We start from the raw sequence: 27,340 nt of genomic DNA, 5'->3' as shown, positions 1-27,340 counted from the left end.
CTACTGCTTTACTAGTATTTTTAATGGTAACCAAGTGTTTAATATAAAAATTTTAAAATCCGAAAGAATTTAACCCCTTCCCACACTTAAGATCTTGCAATGCCCTCATTTGCAAGTAATCAGTAACAATTTAAATTATTGAGGGTGATTTGTGTGAAAATGATTAAATTTTTACCAAAGTTTCCAAATATATTGGCGTTTGTTTGCTGAATGATAAATGGTGCACATCATTTGTTCATTCCGTCTTGTTGTTATTTCACATATATTTTGCATCTTGTCGTCAAAATTAGTTGCTTTTGCTGAACTTAATGCCAGTCTTTGAAAATGCGTTGTTTTACCCTGTTGTGTACATAAGACAAACTGCAAACATATATACATATTTTTGAAGTTTGGTTTATTACCCCACATTCAAAAATTATTAAAATCTAAGAATAAAAGTTAGAAATTATAAAAATGATTACAATATTAACAAAAATATTAAATGTATCAATAATTACAAATTACAAAATAAAAAAAAAATAAGTAAACTAAGGATGATATTGGTACCAATAGGGGTTCCACGCATAACCATAAGTGCTATAGAATGCTTCGGCAGGGTCATACGTAGGATATGGTGGCTGCATCTCTATCGACCAAGGAGGGAAGACGGGTTTTGGTGTAGGAATATAGTTTCTACCTATATGTTGGCAATGCGCTATGATCTGGTTCTGATGAACTTGCCAATCTTCAAATGCTCTCTGTCTAGCATTTTCGTATTCCTGAGAAGCTATAAACCTATGCATTTCTTGCATCTCATTCCCCCCTCCTACATTACCTTGCTGCTGGTTTCTCTCTACCTGTGGATGTCTACCATTGTATCGTACTGCGGCGTTATTTCGCCGCTTCAAAACTTTCGCACCATGGTATACATTTAAACCTATAGTGTCGCGGGGTTCCGGCTCTTCTACTAATAATCCCCCCCGACTTATATCCACACCGAGATATTCACCAATCAAAGTAATAAAAATACCACCTCCTATTATGCTATGTGGACGCATCCCCCGAACCATAGCTGATAAATAATAACCCACACAATATGGTATACTTACAGCGCTGTGTGGGTCTCGAATACACATATGGTAAAACAAATCTTGTTCATTTACCTTTTCTTTGTTTTTACCCCTTTGTGTAATCGAATTAGCTAAAAACCTATGTATTACTCTTAATTCGGCTCTATCTATATCCAAATAAGAGTAGTTTCCCCCTTTGAAACGGTGATGGCTTGTCATTTGACTCCACACACCGTGTGTATCAAAATTCTCATCTATCTTTCTACCGTTTAGTATCAATCCTCTACAATCGGCAGACGCTAACTCCTCAGGCGTATATATACGTAAAGCCTGAGCCATGTCCAGTAAAGACATGTGGCGCATCGAACCGCCTAACAAAAATCTAATAAAAGAACGATCGGTTAAACTAGCTACCCGATCATTCAACTCTATACTACATAACAACTCTTCACACCATACTTTATATACAGGTCTGCGTATGGTGAATAAACATATCCAGTCATTAAAAGAAGAATTACCATACCTCTGTACAAGTAATTCCCTAATTGGCCCGGCCAATTCTACAGCTTCTAAGGGTCCCCATTCTATGACCCTCGGTACCTCAACAACCTTGGAATGAAGAGTATGCAAACCCCGTTGATATTTTGGATAATCTATCCAAAGTCTGTCAAATCTCAGGTTCGGGTGCAACTCTTCCAAATGCATATCGGAAAAGGTCATGACTGGATGAGGTACATCCTGCTTGTAGTAGTTATCTACCTCCTGTTGTTCCAAATTCTCAGCAGGAGCATGGCGGGCTTGGGATGAAGATTCACCCCTTTCATTCTGCAAAACACATCAAACACAAATTTTGTGCATCCAAATATGCATTAGTGTCAGCAAAATCATCAATCAAAATAATTACAATGACATTATCAATTTATATCAAACTTAAACTTATTTTCACATTTTTATCAAATCTACACTTTTTCAAATAAGCATATACGAAAATTTTCGCCAAGTTCATAAGCATTCAACTCAAATAACATGTCAAAATAATCATTACTAGCAAATAAACAAGTCTCAAATGGCATTATCTTTCAAATAACATGTTCATGAATTTTGGACTTGAAAAAGTCCACTTTAATTCTCAAAATCATGTTTAGGCTAAAAGTTTGGATCATTTAACTACCTAGACATGTTACACTACTCAATTTAGCAACAATTCATGACAAAAATCGGCCATAACCTGTTTATATCAAAAAGCCCCAAATTTGCTCAAGAACACAAACCCTAGATTATTCAAAAATTGAAGTTTAAGGCTTCTAATCATGTTAAACAACATCAATCTAGGTTATACAAGCATAATACATAAACAATTTAAGTCTAATTACACTAAAAAGCATCAAAATCAAATTGGGGAAAAATAGCTCAAGAACACTAAAATTCGAATTAAATGGTGTTTAGGTGTAGAAATTTACCGTTTTTCTTGAGTAGTTCTTAGATATCATCCTTCTCAACATGATTTTAGCAAAAAATTTGGTGATTAACGGTTAAAAATTGAGATTTTTGGGGGTGATTTTCGGGTTTTTTCGGGTTCTTTTTCGCAGTATTTTTCTGTGTTTTTGTTTGTGGGAGTGAACTGATCGTTTGCAGCTCTTATTTTTTTTTCTGTAATCCGGTCTCTCCGCGAGTCGCGGAGGTTTGCACTTCAAACTCCGCGAGTCGCGGAGTTTACCCTTTTTTTTTTTTTATTTTTTTATTTTTTTATAATCTTTAACTTATAAAACAATTAAGAAATTAATTTTAAAATTTTGTTTCCCTTGTTATTTAGGACGAGGTCGTTTCGGATCGATGTCCTAGTCCGTCCCTTGACAAAATTTTAAAATTTGTCTTTTTGTAGCGATTGTTTTAAAAGCTAAGATTTTTGGGTTTTTTTAATGTTTTTGGCATACTTTAAATCAATAAGATTAAAAATATGGATAATAAAAGTTCTCGTCCCTCCCTCGGGTAAAGCAATTTCGGTTCAAAGACCTAGTCTTCAACTTACGACGAATTTTAAAAATCATATTCTTAACTTAATGAGATAAAGTAAATTTTTGTTTTTAAATTCACACAACTTAAATATAAAATTCAAAATTAAAAATTAAAAATTCACACCAAACTCAAAATTTGAAATGCATAAAATTTAAATTTCATATTTTAAAAATTAAAAATTCACACCAAACTTAATTTAAAAATTTATAAATTCATATCAAACTTATATTAATTTTTCAAATATTTACAATTTTAAATATATTGTTTTTACAAAGTTTACAATATTAATTTAAGATTAATTTTAAAAACATGGTAAAAATAAAATTAAAAATCTTTTTGTCTTTTTATCCCACTTTAATCAGTCAAATATTATCAAAAATATGCGCCCCTCTTTTCGGTAAAGTAATTTCGGTTCCAAGACCTAATTTAACTCATGACGAATTTTTGAAATATTTTGGGTTGATTGATTAAAGATATTTATACCTTAAGAATAAACGTTAAATTTCGCAGTGATGTAATAAATTTTTGAACAATATCAATAATTTCGGTCGCCAAACCTAATTTTATTTAATACCAATTTAATACTTTTTAGCGAACAAATTAGCGTTTATTATCAAAAGGTTAAAAATAAAAATAAAAATAAAAACTGTACAGACATACCTGTGAAATAGATTTCTTAGTTATATGATCTATTATATTCATAAGATAGTCGGTTTAATTGATTTTCCATGGCTGCATAGGCGTAACCTCGAGCATTCATTGTCTTTTCTTCTAAACATATGAACGGTCCGTCTCTGCATAAAGTAACAAATTCGGTATTTGAATAGGTTTGATTATTTGAACATTTACCTTCATGTGACCATTTTCCGCATTTGTGACATCGTTCTAGGTGTCGTGCTCTTCTTTTCGCTGCGGATTTTGATTTTCCTTTACCAAATTGTAACTTATTATCTTCGCATCTGGATCCTTTTCTAACTCCGTCCATTCTTTCTCTGATTACTGATACTAATTCACTCGGTAGTATGTCATTATTTCTTTTAGTGATCAAAGCGTGTAGCATTAGACCATGGTTTAATTCACAGGCAGTCTTCATTTTGTAAAAACCTAAAAAAATAAAAATTCAGAATGGGGGGAGAAGACTAGTTCTTTAGGGTCTGCTAGGGAAAGACCATACGTGTTCCATTTTCGAAAACTACACGAAAACAGACAATCTAACTCTAACAGAAATACATATTATCCTTTAAAGACTTGATTCTCCCCACACTTAGTTAGCTGTGGTATCGAAATTGTGATTAACTTCGTTGTCGACTTCCATCGAACCATGTATGTAATGTTTAACTCTGTGACCATTAACTTTAAATTCAATCCCATTTGAATTTATTAATTCTATCGTTCCGTATGGGAAAACTCTTTTGACTATGAATGGTCCAGACCATCTTGATTTCAATTTTCCAGGAAATAGCTTGAATCGTGAATTGAAAAGAAGAACTCTGTCTCCTTCTTTAAATTCTTTTGAACTTCTGATTCTTTTATCATGCCATTTCTTCGTTCTTTCTTTATAGATTAACGAATTTTCGTATGCTTCATGTCTTAATTCTTCTAATTCGTTTAGTTGACTTAATCGTAGACGTCCGGCTTCATGTAAATCAAGATTACATGTCTTCAAAGCCCAAAATGCTTTGTGTTCAATTTCTACTGGAAGATGACATGCTTTTCCATAAACAAGTCTAAAAGGTGTGTTTCCAATTGGAGTTTTGTAGGCTGTTCTAAAAGCCCAGAGTGCATCCTCCAATTTAATGGACCATTCCTTCGGATTTGATCCTACGGTTTTCTCTAGAATACGTTTTAAAGCTCGGTTTGTATTTTCAACTTGTCCACTTGTTTGTGGATGATATGCGGTGGAGATTTTATGAGTTACTCCATATCTTTTAAGAACTTTCTCAAGTTGATTATTACAAAAATGAGTTCCCCGATCACTTATTAAAGCTTTCGGTGTTCCAAACCTTGCAAAAAGACGTTTTAAAAAGTTGACTACAACTCGTGCATCGTTAGTTGGGAGAGCTTGTGCTTCCGCCCATTTAGATACATAATCAATGGCTACGAGTATATATAGATTATTATGAGATTTTGGAAATGGACCCATAAAGTCAATACCCCAAATGTCAAATACTTCACATACTTGGATGACATTTTGTGGCATTTCATCGCGTTGACTTATTTTTCCGGCCCTTTGACATGCATCACAGGATTTGCAAAGAAGGTGTGAGTCTTTGTAAATTGTAGGCCAATAGAATCCAGCTTCATAAACTTTTCTTGCTGTTAGTTGAGGCCCATAATGCCCTCCTGTTGGTCCTGTGTGACAATGGTTTAAAATTTTACTAGCTTCATCTCCAAATACACATCGGCGTATTATTCCATCGGGACAACTTTTAAACAGATGTGGATCTTCCCAGAAATAGTGTTTTATATCACTGAAGAATTTCTTTCGTCTTTGGTACGATAATCCTTTTTCAAGGAATCCACAAACTAAGTAGTTTGCATAGTCTGCAAACCATGGGATTTCTTTATAATCTATCTTCAATAGATATTCATCAGGAAAGTTGTCTTGTATGGCCGATTCATTCAGAACTTCTAATTCGGGATTTTCAAGACGAGAAAGATGATCAGCGGCGAGATTTTCTGCTCCTTTTTTATCTCGGATTTCAATATCAAACTCTTGTAAGAGTAAGATCCAACGGATTAATCTTGGTTTAGCATCTTGTTTTGAAAATAGGTATCTAAGAGCAGAATGGTCGGTATAGACCACCGTTTTTGCTAGAACGAGATATGATCGAAATTTGTCAAAAGCAAAGACAATAGCAAGGAGTTCTTTTTCAGTAGTTGTATAGTTCGTTTGTGCTCCTTGTAATGTCTTGCTAGCATAATATATAGGTTGAAATCGTTTTTCAATCCTTTGTCCTAAAACGGCTCCCATTGCAAAATCACTTGCATCGCACATTAGTTCAAATGGTAGATTCCAATTTGGTGTTATCATGATCGGTGCATTAGTGAGTTTTTCTTTAAGAATATTAAAAGATTTGATACACTCATCTGAAAAGATGAATGGCGCATCCTTTTCTAGGAGTTTATTCATAGGAGTGGCAATTTTTGAAAAATCTTTTATAAAACGTCGGTAAAAACCGGCATGCCCTAGAAAACTCCTAACTCCTCTAACATTTGTGGGATGTGGAAGTTTAGCAATTACATCTACTTTAGCTCTATCCACTTCAATTCCTTCTTTTGAAATTTTATGTCCAAGAACGATGCCTTCTTTAACCATGAAATGACATTTCTCCCAATTAAGTACTAGATTTGATTTTTCGCATCTAATTAGCATTCGTTCCAGATTAACTAGACATGATTTAAATGTATCACCGAAGACTGAAAAGTCATCCATGAATACTTCCATGCATTCTTCTATCATGTCGTGAAAAATCGCCATCATACACCTTTGAAAGGTTGCAGGGGCGTTACAAAGTCCAAATGGCATGCGTTTGTAAGCAAAAGTACCATAAGGGCACGTAAATGTGGTTTTCTCTTGATCTTCGGGTGCTATTGGAATTTGAAAATATCCGGAAAATCCATCTAGAAAACAATAGTAACTATTTCCGGCTAATCTTTCCAACATTTGATCTATGAAAGGTAAGGGAAAGTGATCTTTTCTGGTGGCGTCATTTAATTTTCTATAATCAATACATACACGCCACCCTGTTACAGTCCTAGTAGGAATAAGCTCATTTTTCTCATTTGTGATGACAGTCATGCCACCCTTCTTAGGCACGCATTGAACTGGGCTTACCCATGGACTATCAGAAATTGGATATATCAAACCTGCATCTAGCAGTTTAATAATTTCCTTTTTAACTACATCTTGCATATTAGGATTTAGTCTTCGTTGGCGTTGCACATACGTTTTATGACCTTCTTCCATAAGGATTTTATGTGTGCAATACGAAGGACTTATTCCTTTAATATCATGAATCTTCCATGCAATGGCTGGTTTATGGGCTTTCAACACAGAAATGAGTTGTGATTTTTCATTTTCAGTAAGAGAAGACGATATTATTACAGGTAATTCAGATTCACCATGTAAATAAGCGTATTCCAAATGGTTTGGAAGTGGCTTTAACTCTAATTTCGGAGGTTCTTCTATCGATGATTTATATCGATATCTGTCTTCTTCTTTTAGCATTTGAATTTCTTCTGTTGTTGGTTCATATCCATTAGCTATAAGTGTAGCTAACATTTCAGCTTCATCAATTGGTTCATTACCTTCTCCTAAAGAACATTCTCCTGTTCCTTGTAATTCTGGAAATTCTTCTAATAATTCTGCATGTGCATCTATAGTTTGAATATAATAACATGTATCATCTGCAGATTGTGGTTGTTGCATTGCTCTATCAACTGAAAAGGTAACACTCTCATCCTCTATACTTAGGGTCAGTTTCTTACCGAACACGTCTATCATTGCTTTAGCCGTGTTTAAGAATGGTCTTCCTAATATGAGAGGAACTTGAGAATCTTCTTCCATGTCCAAAACAACAAAATCTACTGGAAATACTAAAGTACCAACTTTAACTAGCATGTTCTCCATTATCCCTCTAGGATATTTTATTGATCTATCGGCTAGTTGTATGCTTATTCTGGTTGGTTTCAATTCTCCAAGGTCTAGTTTAGCGTATAGTGAATACGGCATTAAATTTATACTAGCACCTAAGTCTGCCAATGCTTCTATTGAACTAAGACTACCCAGAAAACATGGAATTGTGAAACTTCCTGGATCAGATAGTTTTTCTGGTATCTTATTCAACAGCACTGCTGAACAATTGGCATTCATAGTAACAGCCGAGAGTTCTTCCATTTTCTTTCTATTTGAGATTAGATCTTTCAAGAATTTAGCATATCTAGGCATTCCTGAAATCACATCAATGAAAGGAAGATTTACATTTATCTGTTTAAACATATCCAAGAATTTGGATTGCTCGGCTTCAAGTTTTTCTTTCTTCATTTTACTCGGGTAAGGAAGTGGTGGTTGGTATGGTTTAACATAAGGTTTAGCCTTAACTGTGTTATCTTCATTAACCTTTTCAACTACCGGTTCTTTTTCCTTATCTTGATCAGGTTGTGGTTCTTGTGGAGTAGGAATAGTTTCATCAGAAGTTACAGGTATTTCAGGTGGTTTAAGTGTTGTACCACTTCTTGTGGTAATAGCTTTAGCTGTTTCATTCCGGGGGTTAGCATTTGTATCGCTTGGTAAACTTCCCGGTTTTCTTTCACCTATTAACCTTGCTAGGTTACTTACTTCTTGTTCCAGATTTTGAATAGAAGCTTGTTGATTTCTAAATGCTTGAGCATTTTGTTCATTTGTTTGTTTTTGAGATGTGAAAAACTGCGTTTGAGTTTCAACTAGCTTCGTCATCATATCTTCTAAATTCGGCTTTTTATCATCGGTTTGTTGTGGTGGTTTGTTTTGAAAATTAGGTCTTTGCTGATTATAAGTATTATTGGATACTTGTTGATTGCTAGGACCTTGTTGGTTGTTGTATGGAATATTTCGGTTATAATTCTGGTTTTGATTGTAAATCGGTCTTGGCGGTTGATAATTATTCTGATAATTATTTCCAGGCCTTTGGTTTATGTATGAAATATTCTCTCTTTGTTCCATTGTTAATTCAATACTGAGACAATCTTTTGTCAAATGTGGTCCTCCACACTGCTCACAACTAATTCGTATTGAGTGAATATCCTTAGTCATCTTTTCCATTCGTCTCTCGAAAGCATCTATCTTTGCGGAAATGGAATCTAAGTCATGGCTAGAATCGGCTCTAGCTGCTTTAGATGATCTAATGATGTCTTTTTCTTGGTGCCACTCATGTGAGTGGGAAGCAGTGTTATCAATAATTTTGTAAGCATCAGTTTCGGTTTTCTTCATAATCGAACCACCAGCTGCTATATCTATGTCTTTCCTTGTAGTGATGTCGCATCCTCGGTAGAATATTTGTACTATTTGACAGGTGTCTAAACCATGTTGCGGACATCCTCTTAATAACTTTCCATATCTAGTCCACGCCTCATATAGAGTTTCATTTGGCTTTTGTGTGAACGTAACAATTTCTGCTTGAAGTCTTACGGCTTTAGATGCAGGAAAAAATTGTTTAAGAAATTTGTCAATTAAAACATCCCATGTATCGATCGCCCCTTCAGGTAACGATTCCAACCAATCTTTGGCTTCTCCCTTTAAATTCCAGGGAAATAACATGAGATATATCTGTTCATCCTCCACTTCTCGGATTTTAAATAGTGTGCAGATCCTATTAAAGGTACGTAGATGTTCATTTGGATCTTCCTTCGGCGCACCACTAAATTGGCATTGATTAGTCACCATGTGTAGAATTTGTCCTTTGATTTCATAATCTGGCGCATTAATGTCTGGATGAGTAATTGCGTGACCTTGGCCAGTGCGTTTAGCTCTCATTCGGTCTTCCATACTTAAAGGTTCCAGATTCTCCATAATTGAATTTGTTGAATCGGTATCACTAGATGATTCTGATTTAATAGTTCGTTCCTCAACAATCTCTGTTTGAATGATTGGTGGTTCCGGAGGAAAGTTTAATGGTTCGGGATCTACAAACCGTTCCTGAATATTCTCTGGATTCTCAATTGTGAGGTTTGTTTCAAAAACTGGATTATCGGAAATTTGAACTGAAGTACTTGGTCTACTGGATGACGATTCTAAAGAAAAATCAATGGCGGTTATATTTGTTAAACGATGTCTTGATCGAGTTACAGGTGGTGAACGTACAAAAGGTGATGAACGTCTTGCTCGGTGCATTCACTGAATATCCTATTAGTTTTTAAAAAGGAAAGAAAAATTATAATAAGTTATCCAATCAATAGACTTTTCTGATTTTGCCCACGTTTCGAATAGCCAAAAGATGCAGCAGAGGGGCAGGATTCGTTTGGTCTCAATATAATTGAGGACTGTTTGGCTCCAATAACCCGGTCCACGTACAAATCCAACTATTACTACGAACCAGAAAATTTTGATGTCTATTAATTTAACCACTTAAAATAAATTTTCGTAATTTTAAGAAATTTAGATAAGAAGTAGAATAAAAATCTATGTCCTAAAAACTAGAATGGCGAGAAATAAGAAAGAAAAAGAGTTCGTCGAAAAAGGTCGAAAAAGGAAAAATGGTTGAAAAAAAAAAAAAAAAAAAAGGTGACTGAAAAATAAAAGAAACTTATAAAAACTTAAAAATACTTAACTAACCTAACCTTATTACTACAACTAACTTAAAATTATAATCGTAAATTGAAATTATTAATTGGAATGATAATTGATACATAGTAAAAGGTGTCTAAAAATATTAAAGCTTACAGGGAAAAACTAAATCCCAAATGGAAATAACTTAAAAAGAAACTAAAACTTAAAAAGGCGTCGCAAAATTCTAAAGCACCTAAATCTTAGTCTAAAGAAGAAGCACTTAAGGAATTCTACGGCAAAGCCTAAAAATCTAGGAGTAAAAATAACTATAGCAAAAACTAAGTTTAAAATTAAATATGAGCTAAAAAATACAAATATTACGCTACAACGATTAAAAAGGTACAAAATATAAAAATATACAAAAAGTTGTAAAAAGTACAATTTTTATAAAAATATTATTTTTATATTATTTATTTTTTTATAAAACTACTAATTTTACAATTTTATAAAAACTAATTAAACAAAATACATAAATTAATAAAAAGTAAAAATAAAACTAAAACTAAAACTAATAATAATAATAATAATAATTAGGTTTAATAATTAATAATAATTAATATTAACCGTAATTAATGCAGTTTTAGGGCTTCCTGTCGCCTGTCAGAAGGTCTCCGCGAGTCGCGGTGATTAATGAGGAAAACCCCGCGAGTCGCGGGGTTCAGGAATCTGTTGACAGGTTTGAAATTTTTACGCGTTTTCTTTATATATTTTTATTTTTTTTTATTTTATGTTTTCTGTTTTTTTTTTTTAAAATAAATAAAAGGTGTTTAATAAAATTTATATTTTTATAAACTAAAATAGAAATAAAGAAACTTATAAAACTTAAATATTTAACAAAATCTTAAAAATACTAATATTTGTGTTTTTTTCTTTTTATATTTTTGAATAATTAAAACGTATTTTTACAAAAGCGACTTTTAATAAAAGTAACTAAAAATCTTTTTTTTTTTTTTTATATTAGCGTTGCGCTTCCGGCTTTTAAGAGTGTTCCCCGGCAGCGGCGCCAAAAATTACTTGATGTCGAACGAGGTGTATATAAAATAGTTTATATTTTACTAGGAAAAAAACTATTAAATATGATACAATTTTACACAAGATATTTATTTATTTATAGAATGGATATACTTAAACCTTGCTACAACACTTATAGGCAGTGTACCTAATCGTTCAGTAGTGTAGTTTTTAGTAAGTCCGGTTCGTTCCACAGGGAAATCTTTAAGCAAAGCTCAACGCTATATTAGTTTACTTTTATAAAAATACAAATATATATATAAGTAATATTATTATTATAAAGGGGGGTTTTTACCGTTTAATGACCGGTTTGTCGATTTTAAAACTTTAGTCGCAGTTAAAACCTAAAGTAAAATATAAAATAAATACAAGACTTTAAATTAAAGCGTAAAGTAAATAACGATAATGAAATTGCGAATAATAAAAATGCGATAAAATAAAATTGCGATAAATAAAAGTACGATAATTAAAAATGCGATTAAATAAAATAACAATAAATAAAAGTGCGATAATTAGAAGTGCAATTAAATATAAAATAAAGGAAATTAAATATGAAATAAAAGAATTATGCTTATTTAAACTTCCGTAATCATGATGTTTGACGTGTTGATTTTAGTTTTATGCCCATGGGTTAATTGTCCTTTGTCCTGGATTATTTAATATGTCCGTCTGGTTTTTGTCCATAACAGTCCATCAGTCATAAATATAAAGTGCGAGTGTCCTCATCAAATTATTCTTATACCCGAAGTTAAATATTCCAACTAATTGGGGATTCGAATTGTAACAAGGTTTTAATACTTTGTTTAATGAATACACCAGGTTATCGACTGCGTGTAAACCAAGGTTTTACTACTTTGTTAACAATTACACCAATTACCCTTGAATGTAATTTCACCCCTGTTTTAATTATTCTAGTGGCTATTAATCCATTCCCGTGTCCGGTTAAATGAACGATTATTCGTACATATAAATACCCCGCCCATCGTGTCCGATCGAGTGTATATGGTAATTTATAGGGACGCCCAATTGTAAATCTTTATATTAACATTAACAAACTTTCATTTAGTTAAACAAATATAAAGCCCATTAATAGCCCATAGTCTAGTTTCCACAAGTGTCGTTCTTTTGTCCAAACCCCAATTATGGTACAAAGCCCAATTACCCAATTTTAGTAATTAGCCCAACATCATGATTACTTCGTTTTAAATAAGCATAATAATAACTTAGCTACGAGACATTAATATAAAAAGGTTGAACATAACTTACAATGATTAAAAATAGCGTAGCGTTACACGGACAGAATTTCGACTTACACCCTTACAACATTCGCTAACATACCATTATTATTAGGATTTAAAATTAAAATTAAAATTAAAATATAAATATAAATATAAATTTTACGTATGAAGAGGAAGGAAAAAGATATGATATTTGATCAGAATTCGGTTGGCTTTATAGCCAGAGTTGAAAATTGGGGCTCCGCGACTCGCGGCAAAATGCCCTTAAAACTCCGCGAGTCGCGGAGAGGTATTTACAGCTCACACCCTTGGAGTTTCTTGCTGCCGACGGTTTTTAATATATATATATATAATATATATATAATTAATATAATTAATTATATATTATATTATATTTATATACATAGTTAACTTGTAATTTTTAGTCCGTTGCGTCGAGCGTTAAGAGTTGACTCTGGTCCCGGTTCCGGATTTTCGAACGTCCTTGCGTACAATTTAATATCTTGTACTTTGTGTTTTGAATCTTGTACTTTTGTAATTTCAAGACGTTTCTTATCAATAATTGGAACCTTTTTGATTGTCTTTTGTACTTTTGAGCTTTTTGGTCGTTTGCGTCTTCAAATCGTCGAATCTGTCTTTTGTCTTCACCTTTTATTATTTAAACGAATATCACTTGTAAATAGAACAATTGCAACTAAAAGCTTGTCTTTCTTGAGGAATAATGCTATGAAATATATGTTCGTTTTTAGCATTATCAGATACTTTTCACACCTTTGGCATAGCTGCTTCTGATTGTTGTTGTTGTTGCGGTTATTATTGTTGTTAAGATGATTGTTGTGGTTGTTGTTGTTGTTGTTGTTGTTATTGTTGGGCCGTTTGTTGTAGTTGCGATTGATGTTGCGATTGTTAGGATAGTTGTTGCGATTATTGTTATAATTGCTGTTGTTGTTGTATTGGTGATTCTTATCACCGTTTTCCTCCCACTTTCTTTTGACTTGCTTCACATTGGCCTCTTCAGCAGTCTGTTCTTTAATTCTTTCTTCAATCTGGTTCACTAGTTTGTGAGCCATTCTACATGCCTGTTGTATGGAGGCGGGCTCGTGTGAACTTATATCTTCTTGGATTCTTTCCGGTAATCCTTTCACAAACGCGTCGATCTTCTCTTCCTCATCTTCGAATGCTCCCGGACACAATAGGCACAATTCTGTGAATCGTCTTTCGTACGTGGTAATATCAAATCCTTGGGTTCGTAACCCTCTAAGTTCTGTCTTGAGCTTATTGACCTCGGTTCTGGGACGGTACTTCTCGTTCATCAAGTGCTTGAATGCTGACCACGGTAGTGCGTACGCATCGTCTTGTCCCACTTGCTCTAGATAGGTATTCCACCATGTTAACGCAGAACCCGTGAAGGTATGCGTAGCGTACTTCACTTTGTCCTCTTCAGTACACTTACTTATGGCAAACACCGATTCAACCTTCTCGGTCCACCGTTTCAATCCGATCGGTCCTTCGGTTCCATCAAATTCCAAAGGTTTGCAGGCAGTGAATTCTTTGTAGGTGCATCCTACATGATTTCCTGTACTGCTAGATCCAAGGTTATTGTTGGTATGTAGCGCAGCCTGTACTGCGGCTATGTTTGAAGCTAGAAAAGTACGGAATTCCTCTTCATTCATATTCACGGTGTGTCGAGTAGTCGGTGCCATTTCCTTCAAAATCGTTAAATGGAACAAGTTAATTATACAGAATATTAAGAGTAGTTAATAGTATTTCGTAGCATAATATGAACTCATTTATAAAAGCTTTTTCTTCATATTAGCGTTTTATAAGTTTAAATTCGGGTAGTACCTACCCGTTAAGTTCATACTTAGTAGCTAATATACAATTCAACTACTACAATTCTATATGAAAAACTGATTATAGTAATATTTCTCGTTCAAACTTTTACACAATATTTTACAAACTTACAATACCGCTTATTTTACATATAGCATGAAATATAGCACACAATAAATTTGATACAAGATGGTTGTGAAGATAATTCTAGCTAGTACACAAGTCGTTCAGCAAAGGCAATAAAGACACGTAATTCATACGTCCAGAAACAAGTCATGCATTCTGGTTTTACTAGGATTACTTCCCATCCTTGGTCTTGTGGAACATAACCGTTATGGCCGTTGATAAGACATCGTGTTGTAACGTCGTCAAAGGGACGAGGGTTACGTAATGTCCAACAGTCCCGTAACAATCTAAAAACCTCATTTCTTACCCCAATTACCGACTCCGTCACTTGTGGGAACGTTTTGTTTAATAGTTGTAGCCCGATGTTCTTGTTCTCACTTTGGTGAGAAGCGAACATTACTAATCCGTAAGCATAACATGCTTCTTTATGTTGCATGTTAGCCGCTTTTTCTAAATCACGAAGTCCAATATTCGGATATATTGAGTCAAAATAATTTCTTAACCCATTGCGTAAAATAGCATTTGGGTTCCCCGCAATATATGCGTCAAAGTAAACACATCGTAACTTATGGATTTCCCAATGTGATATCCCCCATCTTTCGAACGAAAGCCTTTTATAAACCAAGGCATTCTTGGAACGTTCTTCGAATGTCTTACAAACTGATCTCACCTTAAATAGTTGTGCCGAAGAATTCTGACCGACTCTAGACAAGATTTCATCAATCATGTCTCCGGGTAGGTCTCTTAAAATATTGGGTTGTCTATCCATTTTGTGTTTTTATACTGTAAAATAGACAAGAGTTAGATTCATAAAAAAAAATACTTATTAATACAAGCAATTTTTACATATATCATAAAGCATAAGCACACTATATTACATATATTACACCACACGAATACAACTATCTTATTCCGACTCGCTTGTTTCTTCTTCTTCGGTTTTGGTTCGTTTTGCCAAGTTTCTAGGGATATATGATGTTCCCCTAATACGAGCCGTCGTGATCCACATTGGTTTAGAAAAACCTGGTGGTTTAGAGGTTCCCGGGTCATTGTTACAACTTAAGGACTTCAGGGGTTGACGATACATATAAAGTTCATCGGGGTTGGAATTAGATTTCTCTATTTTTATGCCCTTTCCCTTATTATTTTCTTTTGCCTTTTTAAATTTAGTTGGGGTAATTTCTATAACATCATCGGAATTCTCGTCGGAATCCGATTCATCGGAGAATTGGTAATCCTCCCAATATTTTGTTTCCTTGGCGGAAACACCATTGACCATAATTAACCTTGGTCGGTTGGTTGAGGATTTTCTTTTACTTAACCGTTTTATAATTTCCCCCACCGGTTCTATTTCCTCCTCCGGTTCCTCCTCTCCCGGTTCTGATTCTTCTTCCGGTTCTGATTCTTCTTCCGGTTCTTCTTCGGGAACTTGTGAATCAGTCCAATATATATTCGACTCTTCGTTATTATTAGGTGAGTCAATGGGATTTGTGCTAGAGGTAGACATCTATCACACAATATCAAACATGTTAAGAGATTAATATATCACATAATATATATATATATGTTAATAATATATAGTTTCCAACAAAAATGTTAAGCAATCATTTTTAAAGAAAACACGGTCGAAGTCCAGACTCACTAATGCATCCTAACAAACTCGATAAGACACACTAATGCAAATTTTCTGGTTCTCTAAGACCAACGCTCGGATACCAACTGAAATGTCCTGTTCTTATTGATTAAAAACGTTCCATATTAATTGATTTCGTTGCGAGGTTTTGACCTCTATATGAGACGTTTTTCAAAGACTGCATTCATTTTAAAACAAACCATAACCTTTATTTCATCAATAAAGGTTTAAAAAGCTTTACGTAGATTATCAAATAATGATAATCTAAAATATCCTGTTTACACACGACCATTACATAATGGTTTACAATACAAATATGTTACAACAAAATAAGTTTCTTGAATGCAGTTTTTACACAATATCATACAAGCATGGACTCCAAATCTCGTCCTTATTTAAGTATGCGACAGCGGAAGCTCTTAATAATCACCTGAGAATAAACATGCTTAAAACGTCAACAAAAATGTTGGTGAGTTATAGGTTTAACCTATATATATCAAATCATAATAATAGACCACAAGATTTCATATTTCAATACACATCCCATACATAGAGATAAAAATCATTCATATGGTGAACACCTGGTAACCGACATTAACAAGATGCATATATAAGAATATCCCCATCATTCCAGGACACCCTTCGGATATGATATAAATTTCGAAGTACTAAAGCATCCGGTACTTTGGATGGGGCTTGTTAGGCCCAATAGATCTATCTTTAGGATTCGCGTCAATTAGGGTGTCTGTTCCCTAATTCTTAGATTACCAGACTTAATAAAAAGGGGCATATTCGATTTCGATAATTCAACCATAGAATGTAGTTTCACGTACTTGTGTCTATTTTGTAAATCATTTATAAAACATGCATGTATTCTCATCCCAAAAATATTAGATTTTAAAAGTGGGACTATAACTCACTTTCACAAATTTTTTACTTCGTCGGGAAGTAAGACTTGGCCACTGGTTGAATCACGAACCTACAACAATATATACATATATATCAAAGTATGTTCAAAATATATTTACAACTCTTTTAATATAATTTGATGTTTTAAGTTTATTAAGTCAGCTGTCCTCGTTAGTAACCTACAACTAGTTGTCCACAGTTAGATGTACAGAAATAAATCGATGAATATTATCTTGAATCAATCCACGACCCAGTGTATACGTATCTCAGTATTGATCACAACTCAAACTATATATATTTTGGAATCAACCTCAACCCTGTATAGCTAACTCCAACATTCACATATAGAGTGTCTATGGTTGTTCCAAAATATATATAGATGTGTCGACATGATAGGTCGAAACATTGTATACGTGTCTATGGTATCTCAAGATTACATAATATACAATACAAGTTGATTAAGTTATGGTTGGAATAGATTTGTTACCAATTTTCACGTAGCTAAAATGAGAAAAATTATCCAATCTTGTTTTACCCATAACTTCTTCATTTTAAATCCGTTTTGAGTGAATCAAATTGCTATGGTTTCATATTGAACTCTATTTTATGAATCTAAACAGAAAAAGTATAGGTTTATAGTCGGAAAAATAAGTTACAAGTCGTTTTTGTAAAGGTAGTCATTTCAGTCGAAAGAACGACGTCTAGATGACCATTTTAGAAAACATACTTCCACTTTGAGTTTAACCATAATTTTTGGATATAGTTTCATGTTCATAATAAAAATCATTTTCTCAGAATAACAACTTTTAAATCAAAGTTTATCATAGTTTTTAATTAACTAACCCAAAACAGCCCGCGGTGTTACTACGACGGCGTAAATCAAGTTTTACGGTGTTTTTCGTGTTTCCAGGTTTTAAATTATTAAGTTAGCATATCATATAGATATAGAACATGTGTTTAGTTGATTTTAAAAGTCATGTTAGAAGGATTAACTTTTGTTTGCGAACAAGTTTAGAATTAACTAAACTATGTTCTAGTGATTACAAGTTTAAACCTTCGAATAAGATAGCTTTATATGTATGAATCGAATGATGTTATGAACATCATTACTACCTTAAGTTCCTTGGATAAACCTACTGGAAAATAGAAAAATGGATCTAGCTTCAATGGATCCTTGGATGGCTCGAAGTTCTTGAAGCAGAATCATGACACGAAAACAAGTTCAAGTAAGACCATCACTTGAAATAAGATTGTTATAGTTATAGAAATTGAACCAAAGTTTGAATATGATTATTACCTTGTATTAGAATGATAACCTACTGTAAGAAAAAAAGATTTCTTGAGGTTGGATGATCACCTTACAAGATTGGAAGTGAGCTAGCAAACTTGAAAGTATTCTTGATTTTATGAAACTAGAACTTTTGGAATTTATGAAGAACACTTAGAACTTGAAGATAGAACTTGAGAGATATCAATTAGATGAAGAAAATTGAAGAATGAAAGTGTTTGTAGGTGTTTTTGGTCGTTGGTGTATGGATTAGATATAAAGGATATGTAATTTTGTTTTCATGTAAATAAGTCATGAATGATTACTCATATTTTTGTAATTTTATGAGATATTTCATGCTAGTTGCCAAATGATGGTTCCCACATGTGTTAGGTGACTCACATGGGCTGCTAAGATCTGATCATTGGAGTGTATATACCAATAGTACATACATATAAAAGCTGTGTATTGTACGAGTACGAATACGGATGCATACGAGTAGAATTGTTGATGAAACTGAACGAGGATGTAATTTTAAGCATTTTTGTTAAGTAGAAGTATTTTGATAAGTGTATTGAAGTCTTTCAAAAGTGTATAAATACATATTAAAACACTACATGTATATACATTTTAACTGAGTCGTTAAGTCATCGTTAGTCGTTACATGTAAGTGTTGTTTTGAAACCTTTAGGTTAACGATCTTGTTAAATGTTGTTAACCCAATGTTTATAATATCAAATGAGATTTTAAATTACTATATTATCATGATATTATCATGTATGAATATCTCTTAATATGATATATATACATTAAATGTCTTTACAACGATAATCGTTACATATATGTCCCGTTTAAAAATCATTAAGTTAGTAGTCTTGTTTTTACATATGTAGTTCATTGTTAATATACTTAATGATATATTTACTTATCATAGTATCATGTTAACTATATATATATCCATATATATGTCATCATATAGTTTTTACAAGTTTTAACGTTCGTGAATCACCGGTCAACTTGGGTGGTCAATTGTCTATATGAAACATATTTCAATTAATCAAGTCTTAACAAGTTTGATTGCTTAACATGTTGGAAACATTTAATCATGTAAATATCAATCTCAACTAATATATATAAACATGGAAAAGTTCGGGTCACTACAAATTCATGCTGAGTTTCTAAATGGAACGTGATGATTCACAGATCATAACATCATCATGTGCCATGTTATACGACTCTTGTATTCTATTTAACCTCTAAAATATCAAGAAAATATTTCTTGATGATTCGGCCTTTTCCAAGGTATTCTAGTAATTTGACAAGTCAAGATCGTGCCATCACAATTTCCTTCCTAGAACATTAACAATGTTCATTCCAAAAATCATATTTGTGAATTCTGGACCATTACAAGCGGTGCTTAATCGCAAGAAGAAGAAACGAAAGGACAAAACTCCGAAATAGAAATTGGGGTATAAATTGTAGCAAATAAAAGAGAGCATTAACTGTGGATGACAATGATTATAGAAGATAGAAACAGAGACTTTGAAATATAAGGGAAGATATAAAGCCCAACGACAAACCAAAAATTATAGACCATACATATCGATGCGTATAGCAATATAAAGACACGGGAGAACTAGAAACACTATAAACCCAAGAGTATAGTAGAAGTAAATAGATTCTTCCGGCGGTAGATGAAAAAGAAGAATGACCGATATGAAAGTTATAAGTATATCGAGAATCAGAACTAGATGGAGCATATTGATGAATACTTTAAAATATGAGTTGAGGGGGAAAGAATCGAAGGTGATGAAACATGACTAGGAACTTAGGAATCAACAGATTTAACTCACACAATGACGAAATAAGTGAATCAAACCCTCTAGTGAATAGGTTAAGCTTTTTGTGATTAATTTAGTCATACCACAACTAAATCAAGTGTGATTAGATCAACACCTAGAGCTATTATTCACCACCTGGGTGATTTGGGTTGAGAGAGAATCGGAGGAGCTCACCAGATCTGAGTGTGTGTAACAAATGAGAGGCTTAACCTAAAAATGAAGAACATAAGACTTTATATACCCCTGCTGTTGACTCACCCGTACGATTCATCCATCACACATACGAGTTCGCTTCATCAGCCGTACGGGTGATCACTCACTCGTGTCTTCTCATTTAGGTTGTAATTGTGACTTAGCTCAGCATCAACCGTGCGTATGAGCCTGTCAGCCGTACGAGTGAGGCTTCACTCGGACGTCTGACTAAGTCTAACATAGTCAAACATCCACATCTCGTTCCTGCAGTTGCTGTAACCACATACAAACACGGATAGGATAATAACGAACGATCATGGTGGCCTGTAAACTGTTGTACCTGCAATGGATGTGGGTAGATGTCTAGGGACTTGCATAAAATGCATCAACAGAAGGTGTGAGTTGTAAGAAAAGGAAGGAGGTGAATTTATAAGAAAATCTCCGATAGAACAATTAAAATGGACGATCGCATTTAAAGCGGATCCAAATTCCTTTTGTTACCGGAGAATCAAATCTTATTACAAAGATTTTCTTCAAATCCCTTGAAATCTGAAAATCAATCATATCTACGTCAAATGATAAGATGAATCTACACTTACTCATTTCACTCTTCTATGTTAGCTTCATTCGTACTCTTCATATAAATGGATTGTTTATCCAAATTATTCGCTGATGATAAAACTCTAATTTTCAGCCTGTATGCATCATGAAAACATACTTATTATCATTCACGACCTTTTCACTCAAATTTCGAGACGAAATTTCTTTAACGGGTAGGTACTGTGACAACCCGGAAATTTCCAATCAAATTTAAACTTTATCTTTATATTATTCCGACACGATAAGCAAAGTTTGTTAAGTTAAATCTCAAGAATTTTAAATTGTGTTCATACATTCATTATAACCTCGACCAAATTCCGACGATTCACGAACCGTTATATATAAATAAATATGTATATATATGTATATATATATATTATAACTTGAGAATATTAATAAAGTATTAAACGTATAATACTTTACATGATCGTATTTGTTTCAATATGTTTATCGATGGAATTAGAAGATAATATCAAATTGTTGATTTATCAGATACATTATGATATGATTACGGGTCTACGTTATGAGGTCCACTGTGATTTAAGAAATCTATTCTTTTTGACAACATTCGGAAAATGGTAAAGTGATTTATAAGTAAGAACGTGAAGTGTAAATAACTTAGATGTTGGGATATCGACAAGTTAAGTAACTCGACATTTTTCATTAAGATGATTTCATACGTTTATTTAACCTTTGAACTTTATCCCATGCTTCACCAACAAACTGTAATTTAAAAACTTGAAACCTATTATGAATATATATGATTCTACTTTTTTAAAACATTTTATGATATAACGATTTCCATTATTTTAACCTTTAAACAAAATGATTCTTAAAAATATATTTGGTTTTGGAAAACAAAATTATTATATTTATTTAATTTAGTTTCAAACGTACAAAAACGTTTTCAGTTTAAAAAGAACTTTATTATTAAAACGTATATAACTTTTATAAATATCTAGAACCACTTTTGACAACTCATTACTTAACCAGTATGATAAAGATAACGATATTTATATTTTATTTTATTAAATATATATAACGATTTAAATTAATATTATATATATTTATACGCGTATTATACGTACATAGTTTTATACTTTTACTATACTTAAACTTTACCTTTACTTTATTTTTACTTTACTTTAACTTTAATAATTCACTTTAATAATTCATACTTTAATAATTCACTTTAATAATTCATACTTTAATAATTCACTTTAATAATTCATACTTTAATAATTCACTTTAATAATTCATACTTTAATAATTCACTTTAATATTTCAAAAATCTATTATAAATAGAATTCAATAGGTTTCATTATTTCATAAAAACTTGAAAATATTTTTCTCCAAACTCTCTCAATCGATTTACATATATATATTTACTCCGTATTATTTCAAGATATTATTAGTATACATAAAATATTACGTCAGAGTGCTGTCCGAGTGATTTCGAAATTGTTTTTCGAGTGGGATTGGATTAAGGAAATTATGGGTTATAGCTATGGAGGTGATTGGTATGGTTCATGGGTATGCTCGTGAGGTCAATATAGTGTTTATCATCTCCGTTGCGTCTACGTACCTTTCCTGCAATATTGAATCTCAATATTGATACGTGAGTACTCATAATTTAACTTTTACATACTAATAGTGTATCCCTGACTAGTGCTCGAGTATATAGGATTATGCATGTTTGTACTTTTGATATTGCCTTTAGTTAGGTTATGTTGAATCCTGAATTAGTTATATATGCGACTGAGATGAGGTATAAGATATGCATGTCGTTGGAAAGCTAGCAAAAAATTAAGAACTTTTCATTTAGATATCGAATGATTTCGATGAACGAATTTGAAGTTATAGTCCATCGAATTTTTGTATTATTATTAAAAATGATTATTATTATCGTCGTTATTATCGTCGTTCTAGTTTTATCTTATTATTATTATTATTATTATTATCTTTATCAATAAAAGGATTTATCATTAAAAATTGTTATTTTTTTATTATTACTATCGTTATTATCGTTAAAGTTATAATTAGTATTATTATTATTATCCAATTATTATTATTATTATTATTATTATTATTATTATTGGTATTATTATTATTATTATCATTATTAATATATATATCATTATTTAAAAATGGTCATTGTTATTGTTATTATTATTATTGCTATATTATCATTAAGATAATTATTAGTATTATCGTTAATAATGTTATAGTAACTATCATTATTAATATTAGTGTAATTAAAACAAATATTTGTAACACCTAATTATTTTGATTACTATTATTATCATTATTACGAACACGATATAAAAGACGATTAAAAGCTATTAAACAAAACGATTAGGAAATAATGGGTAAGAGTATCATGATGAAATTAAAATATTATAAGATATTGATTTAGATAAAATTATCGTTCTTATTATTTTTATCATTACTATTATTATTAAAATTATCGTTAGTATTAAAACTATCATTTTAACAAAAATTATCATTTTAATAGAAATGTCATTGTTACTATAAAATATCATTATTATTATTATTTTAAATAGAATTATTATTTTAAAGATAATATTAAAAATTATCGTAAATATTAAAGTTATCATAATTAGAATTATCGTTTTATCATAATGTCATCTTAGTAATTATAAATATTGATATTTTTATAATAATAATTATTATTACAAAATAATACAACTTTTACTTACTATCATTATAGATATTATTTTATCAAATAAATATTTGATACAAACATATTTTACTACGTGTAATAACTTACTTTAATAATACGTATCATATTATCTTTATAATATTAAATGAACCCTATAAATTTTATTACTTAATATATATAAAAGTATATTTTATTATATAAATATAATATAAAATTTTATTTATTAATAAATAAATTATATTATTTACTCTAATAAATCTTTTAAAAATATTTAAAAATATAAAACGACGATATTTAAACTATATATTAATCATGTATAAATTTTTGGAAATTATTTTGAGTCAAATTTACTTTTGTTGACATTTGCATATTAGTCTCGAGCATTAGGATTGTGGTACACTATGACTTGACCTAATTTGTTAGACAAATATTGACCAACACATAAATATATATAATTAATTTAGGTTCGTGAATCCGAGGCCAACCTTGCACTTATTCAATGACGTTATATGTATTTTTACTACGAAATACAGTATGGTGAGTTTCATTGCCTTTTTACCCTTTATATTTTTGGGACTGAGAATACATGCGCTTTTATAAATGTTTGACGAAATAGACACAAGTAATTGAAACTACATTCTATGGTTGAATTATCGAAATCGAATATGCCCCTTTTTATTAAAGTCTGGTAATCTAAGAATTAGGGAACGTACACCCTAATTGACGCGAATCCTAAAGATAGATCTATTGGGCCTAACAAACCCCATCCAAAGTGCCGGATGCTTTAGTACTTCGAAATTATATCATGTCCGAAGGAGGATCCCGGAATGATAGGGGATATTCTTATATGTATCTAGTTAATGTCGGTTACCAGGTGTTCACCATATGAATGATTATTTTTTGTCTCTATGCATAGGACGTATATTTATGAGAACTGGAAATGAAATTCTTGTGGTCTATTAAAATGATGGAAATAAATGATTATGATAAACTAATGAACTCACCAACCTTTTGGTTAATACTTTAAAGCATGTTTATTCTCAGGTGTTAAAGAAATCTTCCGCTGTGCATTTGCTCATTTTAAAGATATTACTTGGAGTCTTTCATAGCATATTTTGAAGAACGTTGCATTCAATTCATTGAGTTCATCAAAGATTATTATTAAATCAATTTATAGTTGGATAGTGGATATTATGAAATGGTATGCATGCCTGTCAATTTTTGATGTAAAGAAAGATTGTCTTTTAAAAACGAATGCAATGTTTGTAAAATGTATCATATAGAGGTCAAATACCTCGCAATGTAATCAACTATTGTGAATCGTTTATAATGTATATGAATGGGTCCTTTCATCCTTTCAGTTGGTATCAGAGCGGTGGTCTTAGCGAACCAGGTCTGCATTAGTGTGTCTAACTGATAAGTCGATAGGATGCATTAGTGAGTCTGGACTTCGACCGTGTCTACATGTCAAAAGTTTTGCTTATCATTTTGTGTTGAAAATTAACTACTTATCATCCTCAGGAAATTACCTGCTTATCATTTTTAGTCTAAGACACGTCTTGCTGCATTGATTGCATGAATAGTGTATAGACAAAAATTCATATCTTAGCATATCTGCTAAATCATATCTTATCGTATCTGTTACTTTAAACTTTGCCTGGCATATCCCGCAAAGTCCTCCGTAATCTACGAAATCTTTTGATCTATATATATATATATATATATATATATATATATATATATATATATATATATATATATATATATATATATATTCTATGTAATTAGAATGCCATCCGTTAGCCAAAATCATTTCATATCGGAAAAAAAAAATCCTTTATCCAATCGTACGAAATGGAATTCGTCATCAGTTCAAGTCACTCAGATTCCGAAATGGAATCCCATTCAAGCTCCGAAAGCAGTGTGACCGGAATAGATCAACCAATCAGTCATCACCTATTCTGGATGAATTGGGGATGGGTTCGTAGCCTCCTCAATCATTGGAGACAAGAAGAAGGTGATCCCTTCCATCCACCACATTGCCCTCTTGACGAAGAACCTGAAGCACTTACCGGCGAACCTGTTCGAAACACCATGTTCTCGCTCATTTCCAGAGTATCTCGTCACGATTATATATTACATCAAATTTTAGATTTTATTTATCCGCTTGTCCGAACCGACAATCACCCCGGTGTAATAGAAGAAGTCAACGAGCTTCACGCTCGGGTAGTGGCTTTGGAGAATATGGTGCAGAGATTACAAACACCAGCAGCAGCATCAGCAGCATAACCAGTACCACCATCATCAACGCCAATAGTACCATTACCACCTCCAACCACAACCGCGTCGTAAACCTCAACTTGAGCATCAATGTCATACGCACCATAGATACTAAGGAGTATCAACAACAATAACTGATGAAGTATTAATTCATAACTTCATTGGAGAAACATTCCGCGGCGATTATGTAATCTCTAAAGTCTTAGAGATTATCTAATCTAGCCCTAACCATAAATCAGTTAAGCAAACCAAAATGATAGAAGGAAGAGTAGAAACCCTGACAAAAATGGTGTGTGATTAACAAGCTAAACTTGTTTTACCAACAGCATCAACAGTACCGTTAGCGTTACCAGCATCGTCAGTACAGTCAACATCCGAATCAACAACACCGATAACATCACAAACTCCGTCAGTTCAAGAATCACTGTGGACATCATTACGAATCAATAACGTATATATTGTATCAACGAGTTATGAAGAATTAACTCATTCCCTCTGAAGAAATTATATGTATATTATATATATATATATATATATATATATATATATATATATATATATATATATATATATATATATATATATATATATATATATATATGTATTTTGAAATAAATCTTTCCATGCTAAGCTATTGTGTGTGAATCTTAACTACTCGGTTATTCATATTACAAATATGCAATAATGTACGTCCTTCGGCCGTAACTTAACCAGCGTTAACTACAATCTCTGTCGCAATTCAAAAAATTCCAATTCATAATAAATCAAGTATATATTTGATTTTACACTTTCATCATCGATGTACCCGAAACTTTTCAGATAACATCATTCGTACTTTGCGAAATTCACAAGAATTCCACGAATCGAACATCATACATCAACAAATAACGAAGTATTGATTCATAATTTCAATGTCATTAAAGAAATACTGCGTAAAAGTTATGTACTTTTTAAAGCCTTTAGGGATTATTCAATTCTAGTTTCAACCGTAAATCAAATGAGTTTAATTTAACATTAACTCATTAAATCTATGTTACATCTGAAGAAAATATACATATATATATATATATATATATATATATTTTTTTTTTTTTTCATAAAGACTGTAATAAAATTCTTTTGTATAAAATATTAATTGTGAAATTTTTTTTAACGGGTAGGTAATACCCGAGAGATATATAAATTCACAAATAATATGTTACATTCTTCGAATCTGATTCAGCAAATCATCCATTATACTCCCTACTTTCACAACAATATACATTCTTTTATAGAAATCAAAACAACCATACTCATTCAAAATTTAATTACATATTCTGATTTTGAAATCTCAAAATTCAACTCGAGATATGACCA

The sequence above is a fragment of the Rutidosis leptorrhynchoides genome, chromosome 6, assembly GCF_046630445.1.
Source record: "Rutidosis leptorrhynchoides isolate AG116_Rl617_1_P2 chromosome 6, CSIRO_AGI_Rlap_v1, whole genome shotgun sequence".
Classification (NCBI taxonomy): domain Eukaryota; kingdom Viridiplantae; phylum Streptophyta; class Magnoliopsida; order Asterales; family Asteraceae; genus Rutidosis; species Rutidosis leptorrhynchoides.
The sequence above is the reverse complement of the archived record's forward strand: the minus strand, read 5'-3'. Positions refer to the sequence as shown.